The following is a 22,267-nucleotide window of genomic DNA, read 5'->3' as shown; positions in this document are numbered from 1 at the left end:
AAATATCGTCCTTAGAGACTCAAATTAAGGAACTTACTAGCTTAATAAAAAATAACGAAGTAAGTGCTATACAAAGTACGAACAACTTCAATAGAGACCCGAATATAAAAGGACGAGCCAATAATACTAGGTTCTGTGAGTATTGTAGAAATCACGGACACTCTATTTCTACTTGTAACAAAAAGAAGTTAGACGATGAAGTACAAAAGATTAGAAAGGAATTATTAGAGCAAAAAGAGACTAAGCCTACATTTAGTAATAACTACAGACGAGGTGCTTGGAATAACAACCAATACAATAGTAGAAATAATAGTTATAATAACAGAGCCCAAAACCCAAATTCCTTTTATAATAACCAGAGCGGCTACAAGTACGGCAATAGATTTAACCAAAATAAGCAATATGACCAAAGATTCCCCCGAGAAAATTCATTTCGGCAAAATGAATATGCTGCTAAACAATTTTATGAGCGTGAAAACAGCCAATTCAATAGAAATCAAGCCCATAGTAATACAAGGCCTACTTTACAACAAGAGACAAAGTCATATAATACGCAAAATGAAAACAACGTTCGCTGGATTCAACAAGAAGAAAACAACGTTGACTATTGTGACGCTATCTCAGATTTATTCCCTTTAAACTAATACGGTCTCCGAAAAATAAGAATAACACATCAAATCCAAAAGCTCGAATTTTCCTGAACTTATATCACTTTGCTACCAGAGACAATAAAAAACATAGTGGCTTAGAAATAGAATTCATGATTGACCCAGGATCAACTTGCACTATAATAAATTACCCAACATTTCTTGAGCTTAACCAATTGGGGCAACAAATAAACATCCAGACTTCAGGCAATAAAACAAGAACCTATAACGGTTCTGAAATACGCATGATAGGCTACACTATACTAACTTCATACTTTGATACAGACGGGAAATATAAAGCAAATCATAGGGTATGGGTTACTGAAGAGAAAACTTCTAATTTACTAGGAGTGGATTTTTGTCATACCTTTCTTAAAGCATTATACTTTGACATCCCAGCAGTAGAATTGAAGACTAACGATAAAGGAGTTCTTAGTTATGGCTCGCTAAATAATGAAAAGGAATATCCCCAAGTCTCTAAATTGAATGCAGTGATAATACATCAGCCCTTATATATCCCACCTAAGTCTACATTTCTCTACAAGCACAAGTGTAGTGAGCAAGATATATTTCCGAAAGGCACTTCTTTTGTACCTAATAGGACTACAGTAAAAACCGAGTTGTGCTTTATAAATACTATTTGTACTAAAAAGGAAAAGCAAATTCCCCTACTCATTGAAAACCACAAAAATCATCAAGTTACACTAAATAAAGGGATAATAGGATTTACTATATGTGATATTACAAACAACACACAAAAATACAGTATTCGTGACTGTAACGAATTTACTTATTCTGTTATCAATAAATGCGAAGAGCTTGATAGTTGCTTTATGTTAAATACAACTACAAATACTATATCCGAATCCACTGACCTAACTGCTGAGTGCATTAGGTATATTAACTTTGACGAGCGTTCAATATTTGACGCCAATATGCCTATTATTCATACTATATCTAGAGACTTAGTATTAGACAAAGGGTTTACTGCCTCCCTCATTAAAAGATACCCCAACTTAAAAGGAAATATTCTACAATACTTTAAAAGTGTTGGATCGGAGAATGAGGCAGACCACGAGCTAATACATTTTCAAGATGAGTATAGTCAGCAAATAATTTATAGCCTTGTAATGAAAGAGTATTATAACTCTCCCCCATACGAAGCAAGTAAAACTTGTTCAGTATTTTGTGAACTACAAAAAACACTTATGCTTGACGGCATAAGATGTATTGCTATGCCTAAGATAGCATGTGGCGGAGACCCCAGACTGTGGAAAAGAATAGCTAAAGAACTAGAGGAACATTTTAAACACACAGGAATAACTATTTATGTATACGTTAGTGGCAAAGAATTACAATTAATAAATAATATAGAAAATCGCCCTCTCACTGACGAGCATATCGCCGAAATAATGGAGCTATCCGCAGGAGAACTAGTAGAGACATGTAAAAGCGAGGATGAAATTGCAACTGACTTTTCTAAAGAGGCAAAAAGGATATGCCAGCCCAAATCAAAAGAACAATTTCCAACATTCCGCTCAGCACATCAAGTAAAAGAGTTAATAGATAAATTTACTACGAGTATACATGCTGGACAAACTACTCATTTCAATAAAACAGAATTCTTACAAAAATTCAATTTTACACAAACCGACTTAACTGAGAACGAACTCTTCCGACTTGCAGATATACTACTTACAGACAACGATGTATATTCACATCATAAATATGACATTGGCTGTACTAAACAACAATTTAATATACCCCTAATAAAAAATGCAGAATTCAAAAAGCAAAGACCTAGTAAAGTACCCTTCCATTTAAGGGATAAACTCGAATTACTGATGGACGAGTTAATACAAGCAGGCATTATAAGAGAACTAGATGAACATGACGATATGAATAGCTGGTTCGTTAACCCGATCATAATCCTTCCTAAGAAGGATTACGTCAAACTAGTAATAGATGCTCGCTATCTAAACTCTATTACTGACACAAGTAATTCAAGTTGGCCGTTAGAACCACTACAAGTCCTAATAACCCGAGTAAATGGATCATATTTTACAAGCAGCGACCTTTCTTGTGCTTATCATCAAGTGCCGCTAACGCCCGAAACACAAAAGTTAACAGGATTTATAATAGGAGGAAGACAGTATACTTATCAAGTCGGCTTCTATGGATTGAAGCCACTACCCAATTTCTTTAGTAAATTAATGCGCTATGCATTTGGACCTCTTATAAAAGAAAAGAAGGCTATCACTTATATTGACGACACACTACTACAATCTAATACTAAAGAGGAAATGTTCAATATAATAAAAGAATATCATGCTCTATTAAGAAAGGCTAACTTAAAAGCCGCACCGGATAAAACAATGTTCTTTTTACGAAAAGTAAAATTTCTCGGACACGTTATATCAGAAAATACACTTTCTCCAGTTATATCGCGTATTGACGACAATAGAAATTTAAAAACTCCGGAATCAAAAACTGACGTTCTTAGTGTATTAGGAGCAATGGGATTCTACTCAAACTATGTGATAAATTTTCATATAGATGCTAAGCCCTTGTACGATTTAACAAGAGGCGATGTAAATTTCAAATGGGAAAAAGAACACGAGAAAGTATTCAATATACTAAAAGAAAAGTTCGCACATGATATATCCCTAGCAATTCCAAATGCGAACTACCCCTTTCATATACATGCTGACTCATCTAACTTAGGCACTGGTTGTATACTTATACAACAATTCCCTGATAGAAAGAGAATTGTATCAGCGAACTCTAGAGTATTCGACAAAGCTGAACAGAAAATGTCCCCACAGCATAGAGAATTATGCGGAATAATATCTGCACTACAAACTTACGAATTTTATTTAATAGGCTCCCCATTTCCCATATATCTCTTTTGCGATCACAGGCCAATACTATTTTTATGGTCTAGGCGCGGACAACTTTCGCACAGATTTTTCAAATATCAAGTCGTCCTAACTAAATTCCAGAACTTAAAAATTATATACACCGAAGTCAAGAACTTAGCATTTCCTGATTTACTGAGTCGACAAGTCCCAATAGAGGAAGCGAAGAAATTTCAGATTGAACATAAAACAATACCTAAGGATATAAACTTCTACACTTCGGATTTAAAGCCAGTCTCTTACTCTGTATTGCACAAAGAGGATAAAACAAACTCATCTAACGATTCTTATCCTATACTAGCACAAGTACAAGGTGGAACAAGAAAAGTAATGAATATATCGGATAATGATTTTAGTATTTCTGACGCACCCGAAGGATTTACAGACTCTTGTAATGCTATACGTAATGTAGCCGACTATTTCAAATTTGGCAAAAATATAAATCAAATAGTTAAGCTCACAGATAGTAAACAATCGGATAATACATATAGTGAAATACAAGAAGAAGTAAACTATGTAGAATTGGACGACTCAGGATATAATGACGACGAATTTAGTGACGTTATAGATAATTTAGTCGATCCAACATTAATACATGCACTAGAGAAGGCAAAAGAAATCTACAAAGAGCGTACAAAGCATTATACTATTATAGAGTCAACAGCACTACATAATGAGAATGTCAAATCAGATTGCTCTGATTTGCTAACGAAGTTAACCGAATTTGCTAAAAAAGCACAACTAGATATTGACACTATACTACAAGAACAAAATAAAGACCCTGTATTACATATAGTACGGAAATGGATAGAATCAGGCAAAGAACCTGAACACTACTATATGACTCGACAATGTAAAGCATTAAAAGCTTACAAGAGTATATATAAGTTATTATTACTAGATGAGAGTTATAAACTACTATGTTACAATAAACCTAATGAGAATGGTTCCTTCGAACTAAAGATATGTATCCCTATCTCTCTATTTCTAAAGTGCTTCGAGCTAGCACATAGTAACCCAATGAGTGGCCACCGTGGCGATGCTAGTACCCTAAACAATATATCCAGATTCTTTTACTGGCCTGGAATGTATAAATGGGTTACAATGTTAATCCACGATTGTTTAGATTGTCAAAAGAATAAAAGTAAAAGACACGATTTAAACGAAGCACCCTTACAACAATGGGGCGAATTGGAGACAACTCCCTTCCACACTATACATATAGACCATAAAGGACCTTTTCGGCCTTCTAGTAATGGCAAGTACTACTGTCTTGTAGTTGTAGATTCATTCTCTAGATATGTACAAGTATATGCCGTTAAGTCCGCTACTTCTGACGATACTATAAAACAAATGGAGAAATTTATAACTAGCTTCGGAATACCTCAACACATAGTGCATGATAACGGTACTGCTTTCATGAGTAGTGATTTTGTAAACTGGAGTTTTGAGCTTGGAATTACACTGAGGCCACGAACAGCATATTCCCCTTGGACTAACGGGAAAGTAGAAATTCAAAATAAGCACCTTACAAACTATCTTAGACACTTTCTAAATACCACTGGAAACAATTGGGCAAAATTTGTTGACAAATTTGCATTTGCGCATAATACAGCAGTGAATTATAGTACTGGTTATACGCCGTACGAGATTATATTCGGAATAAAGCCACAAATACCTATTTCGCTTAGACTAGGATTGCTGCGGGATAATAAGAAGAATTGTATATCTCAATATTGTCAGGACTTGCCGTCACATACACATTGTAAAAATTCGTGTAGAAACGAAAAGGTAGATAATCTACTACAAAATAGATTATCCAATACTGTACTACAACGTGAAACAGATTTTAAGAACATATATTGTAATACTTATACTCGTTGTCGTCAAGTTACAAACAAAGCCCATGAATATAGAAATAGATTTAAGCTCGGACGACCAATCAGCATTGGAAGCAAAGTCATATTAGAGAATCATTCTAAAAGCTTACTTATATCTAAGAAGCTACAATCACTTCGGTCCGGTCCATACACTGTTACAAAACATATAACTAATACAACATATGAAATAGAAGGAGACGAGACACAACAAAAAAGAGTAGTGCATAGAAATCACATAGTAGAGTATTTTCCAAAAGAAAGAGAAATACAACCCTTAATCGCTGATTATACTACTGTATATGCTGAACCCGAACAATTCTATGATAACTATAACAGGCATTACATAGACAAATTTAACACTACCCAACCTAGCAATATTATGCACTATATGCCTTGGCCAGTATTCAACAATGTTGAAATGCCGCCGCAACTCCCAAATAGTAGACCCACTACTACTGCTTCTACTAATACTACTACTAGATGTAGTAACAGTAATCCTCCGATTGATTCCGGCATTGACACATTAGGACTCCGAACATTATTTAATACACAACAGCAAGTTACTTCGCCTAGTAAGTCATTTAGGCCACAACATATATCTACCCCATATCCAAGAGGACCTCTTAGTTATCCACAAACACCTCATTCCCCCCAACCGTTATCACATGATATAAGTCCCTTTAACTTTCAGAGTAGTTCCCAAGTCATTACTACACAACCTACAACCCCACTAGCTAATAAATCAGTAAATGAAAAATTATATACTACTGAACCCAGAAGGTCAGGTAGACAAGCAGTTGCTACAAAGTTATTTAATGATCCTATTCCATGGGACGCTTTCAAGGATAAAAAGAAATAGACATTTTAATGCACACAAAAATCCTTAAGGAACAAAATGATTTTATTATTAGCCAATCAAATTCTAGCATTTATAAATAAAAGGAGAATAGAAACTCCAAATTCTAAAAACCAATAAACAATGAAAACTTGAATAGAAAAATGGGATAAATATTCCCAAACTATGAAAACCAATGAAATTGCACAAACTGGTTTAAAAAATGGGAATATCTTCCCAGCCAATAAAAAGAAAGAAACCGTCACTAAAAATGGGAATATTTGAGACATATTTCTAAAAGTGAGATGAAACAGCCCATTTTCTACACTATAAATAGGGAAGCAAAAACGCCAACAATCATTCTTCCTTCTTCATCTCTCTCTGTCAACGATTAAATGCTTATTAGGATCAACGGCAAACTAGCCAAATTGAAATCCACTTTCTTTCCTGCTAACGACTTAAGCGTTATTTACGCTACTTTCCTTTTTTCCGATTTAACCACAGAGACTTTTCTAGTGAAAGACACATCAAGTCTATTCGCTGCCTTAAAATTCAACTTTGAATTTAAAATCCCTTCAAGCATTCATACCTTCACTAACATAATTGAATATTAAAAATGAATTCAGAACAAGAAACAGTTGAGCTAACCAGCTTTCAGTTCCCCGAGCCCGATCCAGAAGTGTTGGACGAAATAATTGAAGTAAGTAAATTTATAATTCTTCTTTGTTCAAACTTCTACCCTTTCAATATGAGAGTACCTGTAATTGTACCTCTAATAATTTCCACACTACTTTCAATAAATGGAGCCAACGCAGACTCCGAATTTAAAAATACTCTAAAGAAAGTAAAAGTAGGACACTTTGATTGTTCAAAAATAGATTCTAATAAAATGTACTCATTAAACAAAATAGCTCCATGCGATATCGATACTGAGAAAATAAAAGTAAGTGAGGCAACTGCTACTATTATGCAGCGCAATTATAAGACTAAATTAGAAGCAACTATGTGTAAAGCTACACATCAACGCCTAAAGTGGTATTGTGATAATTTTGACGATAGTGGTTTATCCGCTACACAAGCAACTATTAGCTCAGATATTAAATTAACAGCCGAGCAATGTCTCGAAGCTAAGAAAACAGGCTCCGCGACTATTAACACTAACAAAGTTCCATTTACAAAAAATGTAAAGAAACAAACAGTTATAAATAAGGGCGACGTTAGTGATAAATACAGTAATGAGTGCACAGAAACAGGATGGATCTACCACGATACTTACGAGACATATATGCAAGATATTAAATTACTAGTAAATTTAGAAGATGGAACGGTAAATAACCACTATAATATTCCTCTGCCTTGTAGCCTAAACAAAAATGGCTGCGACAGTGGATCAACTGATCCTTATGCATATACATGGGAAAATAGAGAAAATTGTATAATAGAAGAATTACACACAGCTCCAGTAAAAATGATACAAATAGATAGAAAATATTATATAGTAAGAGAATATGAAACTGAACCTGAATCGACAGAAGCTGTTATTAGACGTGCGCAACCATTTAAAGGGCCACGAAATACTTTCATTTTTCAGATTTATAATAACCCACAATCAATTTGCGACTCAAACAAAATAGTTTATCCTACTCCTTATAGCTCATTATATATACATTATGAAGGAGGATTCGATATGGATACAGAAAAGGCAAAAAAACCAATTTCAAATGTTGTAAAAAATACTTATGTAAATAGCACAAGAGGCAAATTGCTCGTAAAACGAACTTCATATACAAATGGAGAGCCAAATATTGATCTGCACTCAGGAATAAATTATGAAGCCCATATGGGAACGAAATTTGACTATTACGAATATACTAATATAAGAAGACTACAGCTTTTAGATTTACAAATGATAAAAACCGATTGTGAGTTAGAACGTGCTATAAAGAGAACAAATTTAGTCTATTCGCATAGTAATCCACGTATGGCTGGATTCTTACTAACAAATAATCGCTCAATGTTCTTAGAGACAAATGATAATGTTGCATGGCTATATCATTGCCCACAGTATTTCTCACCCTTACAAATTATGGAAAAATGTTATAATAGAATTCCTATAATGTATCAAAATAAAATACATTTCGTTGATCCAATTACTAGAAAGACATACACTAGCGCTGAAGAACGATCATGTGTAGATAAACACGATAATTTATTTCAATTAGATATTGAAGATGATAACTCCTGGGTTGAATTAACACCGGGTATAACTAGAGTCAAAGGACCCTCTGTTTTTGAGCCTAATATTGCTCCACAAAGATTAACTAAATACAAATTCCAGGATAGTGATGAAATATAATTATTTACTGATCAAGAATTAAAGAAATTTTGGCGCGGAATTAAATTCAATAACGAAATGAAAGATGCTATAAAAACTTTCTCTAAAGAACTTGTTGTTTCTCAAGATAATTTTAAAAGTGAGGATAGAACTTATCTTAACTATCCAATGAGAACAGTCTACTTAGACTCTATTATTTCTCCTAATTTCTTTGATAACCGCTATATAGAAATGTTCGGTTATACACAATTTATCTTAGAGCAATGTGGAATTTATTTTGCCGCTTTTCTTTTCTTGAAATTTATTATTCAAATTGTTGTAACAATTGTAAAAGCCCTACAAATACATAAAATAACTGGAGCTTCTGTTAATTTTGGAAAAATCATCTTATTTGCCACTTATAATATTCTGTTCACTTCTATTATGACTTCTATCTTTAAAAATGAGCCAACCAATGAAAAACAGCCAGATGATGCTGAGCATTTAGTAACTGAAATGAAAGAAACACATTTTAATTTATATCCACATATTCCGCACCCATTATATAGTGCAATTAGAAATGAGAGACATGAAAACAATGCTGCAATAGAAGAAAATGGAGATAATCCAATTTCTCCCGTCTAAAAGCAATAATGACTTTAAAAGATATATACGACTATAAATAAAAACACAAATAATTAGTTTGTTATATATATATATATATATATAGAAAATAACTATCTTATCCATAATACACACTTATGTTGTTTCTATTTTTAGAATTTAGGATACGAAGGTGACGACGACATGCCGGATATAGACGACTTCATTCTCCCCGATACCTTCGAGGAACTAATGGGCCAGCAACAAGAACCGCTAGAGCAACAACCAGTACAAACTATACCAGGGAAGAGTATGCAAAATATCAATACCGGGAGAGGAGAAAAAAAATTGGATTTAACAGAAGTAACGATTGCTCCGACAGCCACACACTTGAAGCCCACAGCTACAATCTGCCCTATACAACCACGGATCCTTAGCATGAGTCAAAGATTAGAAAGGCAGAAATTCAACGAAGAAAGAACAAGAAATAGGCAATTCAGAGGACACCCAAATTTTGACTGGGGCCTGCAATACAGAGTATTACCAGAGGGAAACATTTATAAGATTCAATCTTATAACTCGAAATTAAAGACATATCGCCTAAAGAACATAGCACTCGACAAACAGAACTTAACAGTCCCTTACCAGTTTATAACAGCAGACCTCAACAACGAGAGAGACACATACACACTAGGACTGGAGCAAAACTTCCTACGAGAAAAGAAGAAGAACGCAAACCTGATGAATCGAATTAAATTTTTGCAAAACAAAATAAATCAACTCGAAGGAAACCAAAACTAAAAACTCTTATTCTAAATTTTGTTTTTAAACATGTTTGTAAATTTTTATATATAAATTTCTATCTAACCTTGTATATCCAGCCAGTTACAACAAAACCCGCTAAATCGCCGGTTGGATGTACTGAAAATGGGAAAATGGGAACTTTTGTCCCAAAACTAAAAAGGGATGTTTTATCCCACTTTTTAAATGGGAAATTAATTCCCACATTGCTGACTATATATAGGAAGCAAATTTTTATAACAGTCAGTACAGCACAGTTCAGTTTCATTTCAGTTCAGTTAGTAGTTGATATTCCGTTCTTCAATCACCCAGTTTTATAGCTATCACCAAGCATTTGTTCAACAGTTGTTAACCAGTTGTTCTTGTTGAAATTACCAGCAGTTGTTTTGTTTGTTAACAAGTTTCAACATATGATATCAATCTTGCTTAAATCCTTATTTATATTGTACCACCCCAACTGTTTTTATAATAAAATTTTAAAATCTATTCCTTTTATCTTTAGAACATCAAAGCTAAATTCTCTTTGTATACTCCCATTTAAGCGGCGAGTATAAATTGGTGCGACCAGTGAGGCTCACTCAAGGTTAGTAAATTCTATGTTCTAAAGACTCTAACTTTAATATTTAACTTAAATAAAATCTGCTGCGAGGCAAAAAATTTTTTCACCAAAGATTTTTTTACTCAGTAAAAGTGAACTCGTTTTTGATATATTATTTGTAATGCCAACACTCTGAGATGCCTGTTGATATTTTATATTCCCAAGGATAATTTCATAAGGATAATTCTCTGATGTTTTGAGTACGTACCATTACATACTTATTTTCTGTCAATTTCTGGCAATGCCCTCTTAAAAAGATAGCCCAATAATGAATGAACACTTTATCAATGGCCACTTAAGTCCCACAGGTAATCTCATGAATGATATATAACAGTGTTACGTTTTGTGCTGTCTCAAAACTGTCCTCATTAAAAAACCCATCGTGAACACTCTTGATCAAAATTTAAATTATTAATGATCAATTCTGTAAATGTGAACATTTTTCAGTTCTCTCCTTTTTTTGCTTATTTCGTGCTATAGCGCAAGTAAGTGTTATTGCTGCTGGTTATTATATTTTTGAGTGCAACTTTTAAATGCTGGATCTAATATCTACAATCATTTCAAAGAGATAAATTATCATAATTTTGTCCATAATGGAGACTTGACATTATTTGGTTTGAAAAGCGAGTAGACATTTATAGGCGCCTAGTGTCGCCAGATACACAAAAGTGTTTGGAGATAATCTTTAGTAGTTTAGTTTAAATTTTTTGCGGACACGATTTAATGGGATTTGTTTTTTGGTGTCTTTGGTATTTAGTTTCTGCTCAGTCGCGCATACAAAAAATCGTAAGTCAAACTAAATTCTTTCTCGATCGGATCGGTCATGCATAATAGTAGATTTGCAATTAGGTAAGGAGTTTTCACTTTTTCTTTCAGAAAAAAACAATTGATTTTCCGCATGATTAATAAGCAAAATGCAGTAGAAAAAATTAATTAAGATAAGTTGAATTTTAATTGAAATAATGTTAAAAATTATCATTTTTTATTATACATACCGGTAACTGTAATTAATGCACAATGCTCCCAAAATTCTGACCATAGCTAGTTGCATTTTTACTCGCTTGCTAGAATCTATTAAGCTTTGCAATGCACTTGTAAGATTTTTGCAAGCATTGATTCATCTCACTAGCTAACTTGCAGGAAGAACCGAGAAAAGTATGCAAGTTTTTTGCAACCTTTTTGATTCGAATGAACAAAAAAGGGTCCACTGGAGAAGAAGTGCAAAAATTGTCTTTCTGCTTGAGCCTTTTGAGTTTCTCGAGGACTAGAGGCGGTGCTTTGCGGAGCTCCACAATTAGCGCAATAAGAGTCTATAGCCACCTTAAAGACAAAAACCCTAAAATTATGAAAAACCGCCAACCATCTGTTAGTCAACCATACGCCAAAAATTTGTTATAAAACTAGTTGTTACAAGGAAATTTTAATGAATCTAGTCAATTTAGCCCGGCTTCAAAAACATAGCAATTAAAGTTGGCTTAACCTTAACTAAACTTGTTTACAAAGGTATAGTTGGGTGCACAACTTGTAGAGGTTTTGAATCTTCCTAAAGTGTACATCTTTTTTTTTAATTCTACAAGCACAAATTTTGTTTAGAAACAATTGAATGGTTTTAATCAGTGGTACAGGGCCCCGGGCACCAATTTTGATTTATCTAACTTATCATATCGTATGGTTTCCTCAACAAAGTCAAAGTCTATGTGCCATGTAAAGTTAATCTGGTAGCAAACTTGCGATCAAAGAAAAAAAATTACCTCTATGTCAAACAAAATCTGATTTTCTTTTAAGAATAACAAGCGATTTCAATTTGGGTATACATTTGTTTGGCTAAGTATCGTTTCAATTATAGCAAGAACCTAAAAATCAAATTCGACATCCTGACAGCAAATTTGAAGATCTTACACTCTGAAAGTGTCCTACTGAAAAATCAGTTCTTCTGAGCTTTTGGTTTTTCTGATCAATTTCAGGTAATTTTCAGTACTTTCACTGATAAGAGTAGATATACTTTTAGAAATATATTAGCAGTTTCATTTAACAGCTAGTCAAAGTAATATGTAACTAGAGGTTTTTCAATTTTTCGACCAGTCCTGGGGTTTTTAAATTTTGGATATTTGAGTTGAGTTTCAACGCTATTTTTCATAATCAAATTTCAATTTGTTTTGAAATATTGGAATAAAAAAATTTTGGAAAAAGTTGACAAGTTATGTATCACTATATTATTATGAATAATTGAATGGAAGTATGAATAATTCCGTATTGGAAGTCTATTGTATGATATAATTACTTTTTTTTCCAGCTAATTTGGAGCCAATTTAACTTCTTTATGGCTAAGTTGGCGACAACATATCGTCTAATTTGTTTTTAATTTTGGTTTTTTGGGCTATTCTGTATATACTTTTACCCAATTATAAGCAGATTTTTAACAAGAAAGTTAACCATTCTGTTTTTCTGTATTTCCTGTAACGTCAAAAAATAACAACAAAGAAACATTATCAAACGTCTTATAATAATTACCCCTTTTCATGTATTGTCTGATTCTCACCTATATGATTTTTATATTGCGTTATACTATAAAAAAGAACATTAAAAAATATTGCCGGGCAGTAGCAACACATAATTATCAACCATTAATGTCTTCAGTTTGAATCTCGTCATACATACTGACTATAATTGAGAGAGCAAACGGTCGCTAATATCTAGAAGTCACTTGCGAAACGGGGCGAAATTAACCATGAAAAATTTGAATTTTCTGATACAAGTTGCCTAACTATTCGTTTATCTCACAAAAATAACGCCCCTTCATAATAGAAATGTTTTTGAGACGACTTCGGTTAAATGTTCGAGCTGAAAAATTAATTTTCATTCACTGTCCGCGATGAGTTCTCCATTGTTTTTCTGTCTGCCAAAAAAAAATACGCGAAAAGGTTCGCTTTTAATGATTAGTTACCGTGTAAGAAAAATCAAGCAACAAGTTTGTTGTTCTGACAATTTAAGCTCCCATGTTGATTAAAAATTAAAAAGCATTGAAAATTTTGATCAATTCTCTTAAAGTGTACCGATGATATTCTATTTGTTTGGAACAGAGATATATTTTCTGATCCTCAGGAATTAGTTCAGTCTATTTTAATTTTGTTCACCACCAGGAATGAGTGATTCAATTTTTGATGTGGACGCAAGAAGTCTAAAGGCGAAACAACTTTTTTGTAGATATCATTTCATTTACAATTTAGCTAATTTAATTAGTCAAGTATCCTATAGATTTAAAAGAACTAAACAATATACATAACGATGAGTGAGCCGATTTGTTACGTTTGGTCAAAAAGAACCAAAAGTAATCACTCAGTGGTTTTTTTGGATAAACTCAAGGTAGAAATTTTCTAGACAGCAGAAAATTTTCGGATCAAAAACCTTTAAATTGGTTTTAAATAATTAGTACTTCTGATATTTGTTTTGAAAAATTGCGTCATTGTTATGAACCAGAGTGTAGTTTTTTAAGCGGCTGTTTTGTTTGAAGAGGGCAGCAATTTTTTATGCTCTTTTAGTCAGTTTTCTTAAAAAGCCTTTCTTGTTTCAATGATATATGTCAATACTCCGACTTTTAATCGCAGATTTGTCTTCTCAATTGCTGTAAAATTGCGTAAAAACAGGTTCTCCTGGTGACCTTAGTTTTGTATTTGTACATAAGATTCCTCACATGAAACTAAATCTCATCAAAAACACAAAAACACTATTACAATTTTTATTATTTACTTAGTTTACTTGAAGAGCTTACTAGCTGTGTTTCAATATGTTTTTTTTCAGGCAGAAAATTTTTTCACAGAGTTTTTTAAACAGTTCTACAGACTAGAATTCTTTGAGAACCAATTAAATTCTAAAATGTAAATTAAAAATCAATTTCTTCTGCCTCGCAAGTTTCACATCTCGCTAAGAAAAATTACGCAGATGACAGCTTGTCGGACGGCCATTCAGGATCAAAAGTTCCAGTATCGGGCCTTCTCTTTGAAATAAAAATAAAGCTGTTGATGTAAAAACGGAGGAAATCAGGATCATCTATTTTTTCTGCGCAAATGAGCAAAAAGTTAAGAAAGTTCTTTCCGATAGTGATTTCAAATTATATATTTTGTTTTGTCGCTTTATGGTTTTGTAATATTACTCTTCTATTTCTAACCATGCTGTCGTGAAAACTCCGCGAGAACTGTTGAAAAAGGCTTTAATCCATTTTTTTCATGTTTTTTGAATCGAAATTATCTATTTTTTTACAAATTTTTTCAAAGTATTAAAAATGTGTTAATTCAAGTAACAATTAAATATTTGCAAAATATTATAGTATTATGCTGGAGTTTTTTTTAATTTTTCAAAGAAGCACACTTCAAAGAAGCATATTAAGCAGATACAATGAAACGTCAAGAGCAAATTTAATTGAAAGAGTTTTAGATTACAAAACAAACTAATGCAATCATTATTTTTGTAATGGGAAAAATGACCCCGAAAATCCTGCAGAATATTTATTTCAACTCACTAATCAAAATTTTCAATAACACATTTTTTCTCTCAAATGCATTTGTGTCTTCCAATCAATCAAAAGTTCATTTTATCTCGGCAGAAGGCATGAGCCCCTTACCAATTATGGGTTCGCTTTGTTCACGTTATCATCTATAAACCCGCCTCCCCTTTCTTTGATGTATCAAAATTTTATCTACTCAAGCTGCAGATAATATATCGAAAGTACTCCACATTAAACCCATTAAATCAATACTTTGCCTTACAATTCAGTCATTATTATTTCCTCAAAATTTAACCAGTGTGTAATATCAAATATTGATTCCAATTTTTAATGATTTTCTATTAAACTTACGCTTGGTTATTTCTCTGCTTAGTCTTTTCATCTGCTGTATATTTGCTTCAGTTTATGATAGAACAGATATCAACAAATTAAGCAATTATTATTCGCATTAATAATCACTTAAATTTTGTCGTGTCTTTTTTACTCTCTACCCTGAAGTTTTTTGGTATTGAGAGGGCCCTAGATGAAGGGCCCGTTTGATATTATAATCGATCAAATGACAAAAGACAGCAATTGTGACATTTGAGCTGCTCTGCAAGGGTGCACTAAGAATTATGCTTACAGTAACGTGATCTACTCTTGCTATTTTTTGTAAGCGGATTTCACATTTGGTTTCTGTCAGATGTACTTACGTTTACCGCAGGATCAAAAATATCAAACACGATAGATATTAGAGTATGGGTGAATTCTGCAACCCTGTGTCTTTTATAACCTTAACCAATTCAGAGTTCAACCTTCTGAGAGTTCTTTTGGGGGGTAAGTAAAGAAAAACAGCACCGCAAGTATAACCCTCAGCTCTAAAAAGAGGCTCAAATTTTGTTTTTTTTTTGATATTGTGGTGTAAATTTAGTTTAGATAGATAAACTGATAGGAACAAAACAGATGAGATATCATAACAGTTTTGTAGAAGAGACTCCAACCATGCCAGCTCAGAATACAATAAAAACGGTTTTGGTAAAAAAAAATATACCCAACTAATTTCAGAAAGGAAATAAACCCCTGCGTAAATAAACCCCCTCGGAAAAAAATTCCAACTTGACTATTAAAGAGCTGCGCGTTTAGCGAGTTTAGCCATGCGCCGCGGGTCAAGATTACCATTTGAGTACCCCTGGGCCTCGATATGAAATTTTCACAAAAAAAACAAATTATTGAGACCAAAATTCCAATTGAATACAGGGTTATCTTTCCGTGGGTGCTCATTTTTTATCTAAAATTACGCGTTTTTTTTCGTGGCGTTTTATTATTTAGACCCTGAAACACTGATAACATCGTTTTTACAATTTGTCCAGTCAAATGTTTTCTTTATATCTTGCACTCGACATGTGAACTGCTCTCTTGTCTTGTAAAATCTGCATAAGACTTTTTTCTGACTATAGAGTCAACGGTAGCCAACAACTAGAGTTAACGGTAGCCAACAACCAGAGTTAACGGTAGCCGAAAACTTGAAGCTGGAAAAAACATGGAAAGACCTAGAATCTCTTAAAACGGAGCATACTTTTATTTGTAAATTATTGGTTTAATGGCAATCATTGCTGAGTGGACTCGTCACTCTGAACATAATAGATAACGAGAGTTGAGACTGGTATCATTCGAAAGCTTGTCCAGCGTAGAATATGGAATTAAAAAGATTTTTTTATTTTCGTTTTTTACAGGGAGTTATCGAGGTTTAAACTTTTGAGAAAATAGAGTGAATTCCGTTTATATTATTCAGACTTTCCGGAATTTTTGACCAAAATTTCGCTTATTTTGCTAAAAATTGTTAATTTTTTTTTAAAAAAGTGTTGCTGATTTTATTTTTAAATACAAAAAATTATCGTCCGCTATTTTTTAAAAATATTTTTGTCAAAAATTCTGGCTAAAAATTTCAAAATTCAGACTTTTTCATCAAAAACAGCACAAAATAAGTTTCTTTGGTTCACTTTGAATAAATTTGCAGGAAGGACGCACCCAAACACCACTGACAAATTTTTGTGGAAACAAGTAGGGGCTAATTCTACTTCAACTTCCGTTGTCAGTGCTCCATAATTAATATTTGTTAATTTTTGCTAACTTTACTAGTTGATTATCAAAAACGAAGCCTTTATTTTTGTTTTTTAACTAACAAAAAATCCAAATCTATAACATTTGAAGAATTAGGTTTTCCTAATGGACAAACAGATTTAGCAGAAATAGTTTTGGAGCAATCTGGACTGTTACAATCCAAAAAATAGTTTGGATTGTAATCAGTCGGTCTTTTTTTTAAAAACAAAATATTCATTCCATATCTATAACATTCGAAGAATTAGGTTTTCCTAATGGACAAACAGAATTAGCAGAAATAGTTTTGGAGCAATCTTGGACCGTTACAATCCAAAAAATAGTTTGGATTGTAATCAGTCGGTCTTTTTTTTTAAAAACAAAATATTCGATCTTTTTCATATTAATTAAATAACAGAAAATTTCAAATCAAAGCTCACTACTGATAGGCTCAATTAAATTCCTAATTAGTTTAAAATTAAGTTATCTAGTTGATTGCTTGAAAACTGATGGTCGTTTTGACTTTTAAAGTATTTGATTTAAAAAAAAATGGCTTAAAGAAATTTGCCTACGTTTTTCTTTTAATTTGGTCAACTTGTAACTTAGTGTCAGAAACGAAAGAATGCTTCATCTTTCTAATGAATTCAGATTCAATCATTATTGCGGTTTTAGGCCTTAAGTTATGGTTTTCTGGCTTTGATATTATTAGATCTCCAATTTTTTTTGGGTATTCGCACATTTTTCATGTTTTCTAGTTTTGTCACATTATCGCGTTATTGACAGTTCGGAATTCGAATTATTTGATTCAAAAAAGACAAAATTGCTGTTAATATTATCTTTCAAGATATAGAATATCAAATTAACGGCTTTCACGAAGAATTTGATTTAATTTTTCTAAATTTGTCCTTAACTGTCGTTTTTAGTTTGTCTTCTTAGTGGTATGGAATTTCCAGAACAATGATCCAGCTTTTTTGACTTTTTAAGTAAAAATTTATGCGCAGATGTTCTGATATTAGAAGATAGCTGATGGAATTCATGACCTCGAAAACAATTGTTTTCCAAAACAGAAAAAGAACACTTTAATTTCGCAATTTTGTTCCCTTTATTATCTGTTTGTTAACTAGTCTCGTTAATTACAGGCCAAATATGACAATATTTTTGCCAAACGAGGGTGTCAAACGGGATTGGTGTTACAAAATCTAAAGTTTTTAGAGAATCCGTTATGAATTTTCTAGCTTCGGTATGGGTTTTTCACAAAAAAAAGTACATTGATTTTTGATTTTTGTTATATTTGACGTTCTTTTGTAGACGTAAGACATATTCTTGATAATTGAAGGTCTCAAGTGTTTGCTTTGCAAGAATAAAGGATTCTATTTTAGTTATTTCATTTTGTAATTAATGGCTATCATGTCTTTGGAAATAATTTTTTTTCGAAAAAAATAAGTATTACTTAGTTTTGCCTTTTTCTCTTTTTTGTCTTATTGTTACCTAGTTTCATTGACGATAGATCGCATGAAACATTGCCAGTGTTCGAAGAAGGAACAATTGAACAAGAGTGCCAAAGTTTGGCTTTACGGCTTCAAAAGTGTTTTCTGGCAAGTTTTAGTTGATTTTTTGTTGTTTATGTGTTGTTCTTTTTAACTGCACAAAAAATGAATACCGACAGTTCTTAACTCCCTTATATAGAAGCATTGGTAATTGAAAACCAAAGCGATATTTTAGTTGATTTCTAAAGGTATTCATTATTTTGAAATTAATTTTTTCTTTTTGTTTCTGAAAAAATAAGCGAATTTTTCAACTTTACTCTGTTTTTTTTCTTTATTGTCTAATTGTTACCAAGCCTTATCATGGCCTTGTCACATATCTCTTCTGGTCAAATACAAGTTATTTTTGTTTAATTTCGGTTTTATCTGACGCTATTTTGACTTTGCAATTAGGTTTTGTTTTTTAAAACGGACATAAAGTTTTTGAGAAAATTAATATTTGTTGTTGTTGTTGTTGATTGATTTTATTTTTCGATTTGACTCGCTTTTCTAATATTGGCATATCTCATCAATCTAATGCATCATTTTTAATTCACTGAGTTTTTTACTTTAGAGGCTATGTTTCATTCATACACCAATTTTTATTTTGAAAATTACTTGAATTTCTACTTGTTCCTCATTTGGTAGACAAATAAGCAAAAATTGTGGCTGAGCGAAGTTGAAACCTTATGTGCAATCGCACATTATCGAGGCTCCTTGTTTAACTCTGTTTTTGATATGTGCAGTTACGGGATTATAAAATAAAGAAAATTAGATACATATTGAAAACCGTTATTTCAACAAAATTGAACTCTCATGGAGCTCATCGTTGATAAAAACTTTGCAAAATTTTTATGGCTGATTTTTGAATTGGCTAATAATACCTTGTGCTTTTTTAATACTTAATTTTTCTATCCATATCGCTTTTCGAAAGACGAGATATGAGGCTCGTGCCGTAGAGACTTCAAGCAACTGTATGGTAAAACTTATTTCGTTTTAGAAATCTTTTATGTTCATCCTGGAATAACATTGTATATTACGCAGGGCATTTTTTGATCAATATTGGTGTCTGTTTTGAGACACCAGTTGAGCAAAACATTTTTCTCCAAAGGTTATATATATATATATATAATATAAATATATATATATATATATATATATATATATATATATATATATATATATATATATATATATATATATATATATATATATCTTTGTGTTTGATCAAACTGTAACGTAATCGTTTTGCGGTTTCAAATGACGGTACTTGAGATATAGTTTAATATTTTTCATTGATGTTTTTCAATTTTTTCTGACGTTGTCCCCTTTTAGTTTTGAAGTTCTCGTCAATTTATAGTTTTTTTTTGTTTTGAGATTTTTATCAATTGAGTGATTTATGAAAAAAAACATTGAGAGTAAATTTCCGAGTTTCTAGCCAATAATCCGAAAATCCGAATTACTCTTGACGATTTTCAGAACCTGTTCTGATTAACTGTAGCCAATAGAATTGAAGCTGATAATGGCTAGCAAATATAAGGTTTTGTCAACTCTGCTGAAAGATAATTTTTTTAATCTTCAAAAATGTAAATTTAAAGTTATAACCACAACAAGAACGTTTGGTTAAATATTTACATTTTCAAAATCGCCTCGTAAATATATGAATAGTTTGGTCTTTATACTTCAGTAGAAAAATTTCCTAAAGCCTCTTACTTGTCTATCTATTGGAACACGTTCATGCAGTTTGACCATTTCGCTGCTTAGTTTTTCCTTAAATTTGTTTTTAGTTTTCTCTTTTCGGATTTCAATCGGCAAATTATTCCATTTCCTAGAAAAATTTCTGATCAGTGACCTGTCACTCCATTTGGATTGGCACTTATTCTTTGGAAAAAACTGGACAGTTCTGCAGTTTTTGGTCAATTCGTACTTTTCAAGAATCCTGAAAGAGGAGTTTTTGGTTTCTCGACTACTCTGTTTATATTGTGAGAGGAGGTCAAAAAATTTAAGAAGACAAACTTTTTTAATGAAAAGCTCTGCTGGTAAAATTTTGTCTTTCAGTAATAGATCTCTTGCACTGTCAAACTTTTTGCGCAGGTGGCAAACCTTTATTCCCCAATTTATTTGTTTATTAACTCTTTGAAGTGACGTAACTGACAACGATTGAAAAAAAATTGCACTGAAATTGAGATGGGACAAAACAAGTGATTTAAAAAGAACGATTCTTGCTTTTAGTGGTAGAAAATGTCTTACTAAGTAAATTGACCTAATAGCATTTGCCATTTTTGTTAATGTTTTGTTCAGCTGAATGTCAAAATTTAGATTGTTATCAATCATTATACCTAAATAACGACAACTTGTTTTTGGCTCTATGAAAATTCGATTATAATGAAATTGTTCAATTTTTGATTCACCATTTTTTGAAAAAACCACAATTTCTGTTTTATCTCTGTTTAAAGTTAGCATATTTTGCCTCATATAACTGTCAGTACTTTCAAATACACTGTTAATTTCGCATAAGAGATTTTCATCGGATTTGGAATGACAAATAATGCATGTGTCATCTGCAAACTGTAAAACGTCCTCTCTTTTTTTCATTTTTTCAGGGAAGTCGTTGATATATATTAAAAAAAGTAAAGGTCCGAGAACTGTTCCTTGAGGTACTCCGTGATTTATTGTCACCCAGTTCGAATAATCTATGCCGTTCTTTACGCATTGTTTTCTGTTAGACAAAAACGATTCTAGCATTGCAATTGATTCCGTACTAAATCCATATTTAGTAATTTTTTCGCGAAAAATTTTGTGAGATATTGAGTTAAAAGCTTTGGCTAAATCCAAGAATATACTAACAACGGTTTCGTTTTCTTCTAACAAACTATTTACTGATTCTGTCAACGATATTACTGTGTCATTCGAAGATTTTCTTTTCAGAAACCCAAACTGATTTTTATTGATTATTTCATACTTTTCAACATGTTCTAGCATTTGTTGGAGCAAAAGTCTTTCAAAAATCTTCGCAAGAGTCGGTGTATCTGAAATTGGTCGGTAGTTTACTGCTTCCAGTGGATCCTCTTTTTTGTAAATTGGAGTTACATATGCTTTTTTAAGTATGTCAGGAAAAATATTTTTTGATATACATTCGTTTATTGCAAACTGTAGATGTGTTCCAATAGACATTTTGCTACACTTGAAGGACCATGTAGTGAGTAATCCAGGACCCGCTGCTTTGTTTTGTGGTAATTGATCAATTACAGTAAACAGTTCTTTTCTCGTTATATTTCTGAAGGAAAACTCAGTTTTGTCAAAAGCAAAGTCCGGTAGCTCAATCTTTTCTGTCTCGCCTTCGTATAAACCTAATTTAGAAAAACAAATATTAATTGTGTTAGCGATTTCTTTTTTGTCTTTTAAGATATCTTGGTTGAACCGAATTCTAGAAATTTCGCCGTTTTTATCCTCGTGTTTTATTTTTGTTTTAATGAATTTCCACTGTTGTTTTGAATCGGGAAGACTTTCGAACAATTTCTGTGAATAATTGTGGCTCGCTCTTCTAAGTAGTCTGTTTGTATGGTTTCTT

At 32.4% G+C, this 22,267-nt stretch overlaps 1 protein-coding gene across 9 annotated transcripts in view; it reads left to right on the top strand.

Annotated features, from left to right (window-relative positions):
• The window catches only part of LOC142353015 (galanin receptor 2a-like), a 76,447-nt gene that overhangs the window by 41,373 nt on the left and 12,807 nt on the right, over window positions 1-22,267 (top strand). Inside the window, exon 1 of one of the 9 annotated variants that reach the window (XM_075405204.1) lies at window positions 10,557-10,581. The exons of 5 other annotated variants lie outside the window; for them this stretch is intronic. The gene's annotated coding sequence lies outside the window, so the exon portion shown is untranslated. 3 more of the 9 variants (XM_075405200.1, XM_075405202.1, XM_075405201.1) reach the window with 3 other exon arrangements.

The sequence above is a fragment of the Convolutriloba macropyga genome, chromosome 14, assembly GCF_964194025.1.
Source record: "Convolutriloba macropyga chromosome 14, txConMacr16.3, whole genome shotgun sequence".
Taxonomy (NCBI): Eukaryota; Metazoa; Xenacoelomorpha; order Acoela; family Convolutidae; genus Convolutriloba; species Convolutriloba macropyga.
This window is presented reverse-complemented; position numbering and strand designations above follow the sequence as displayed.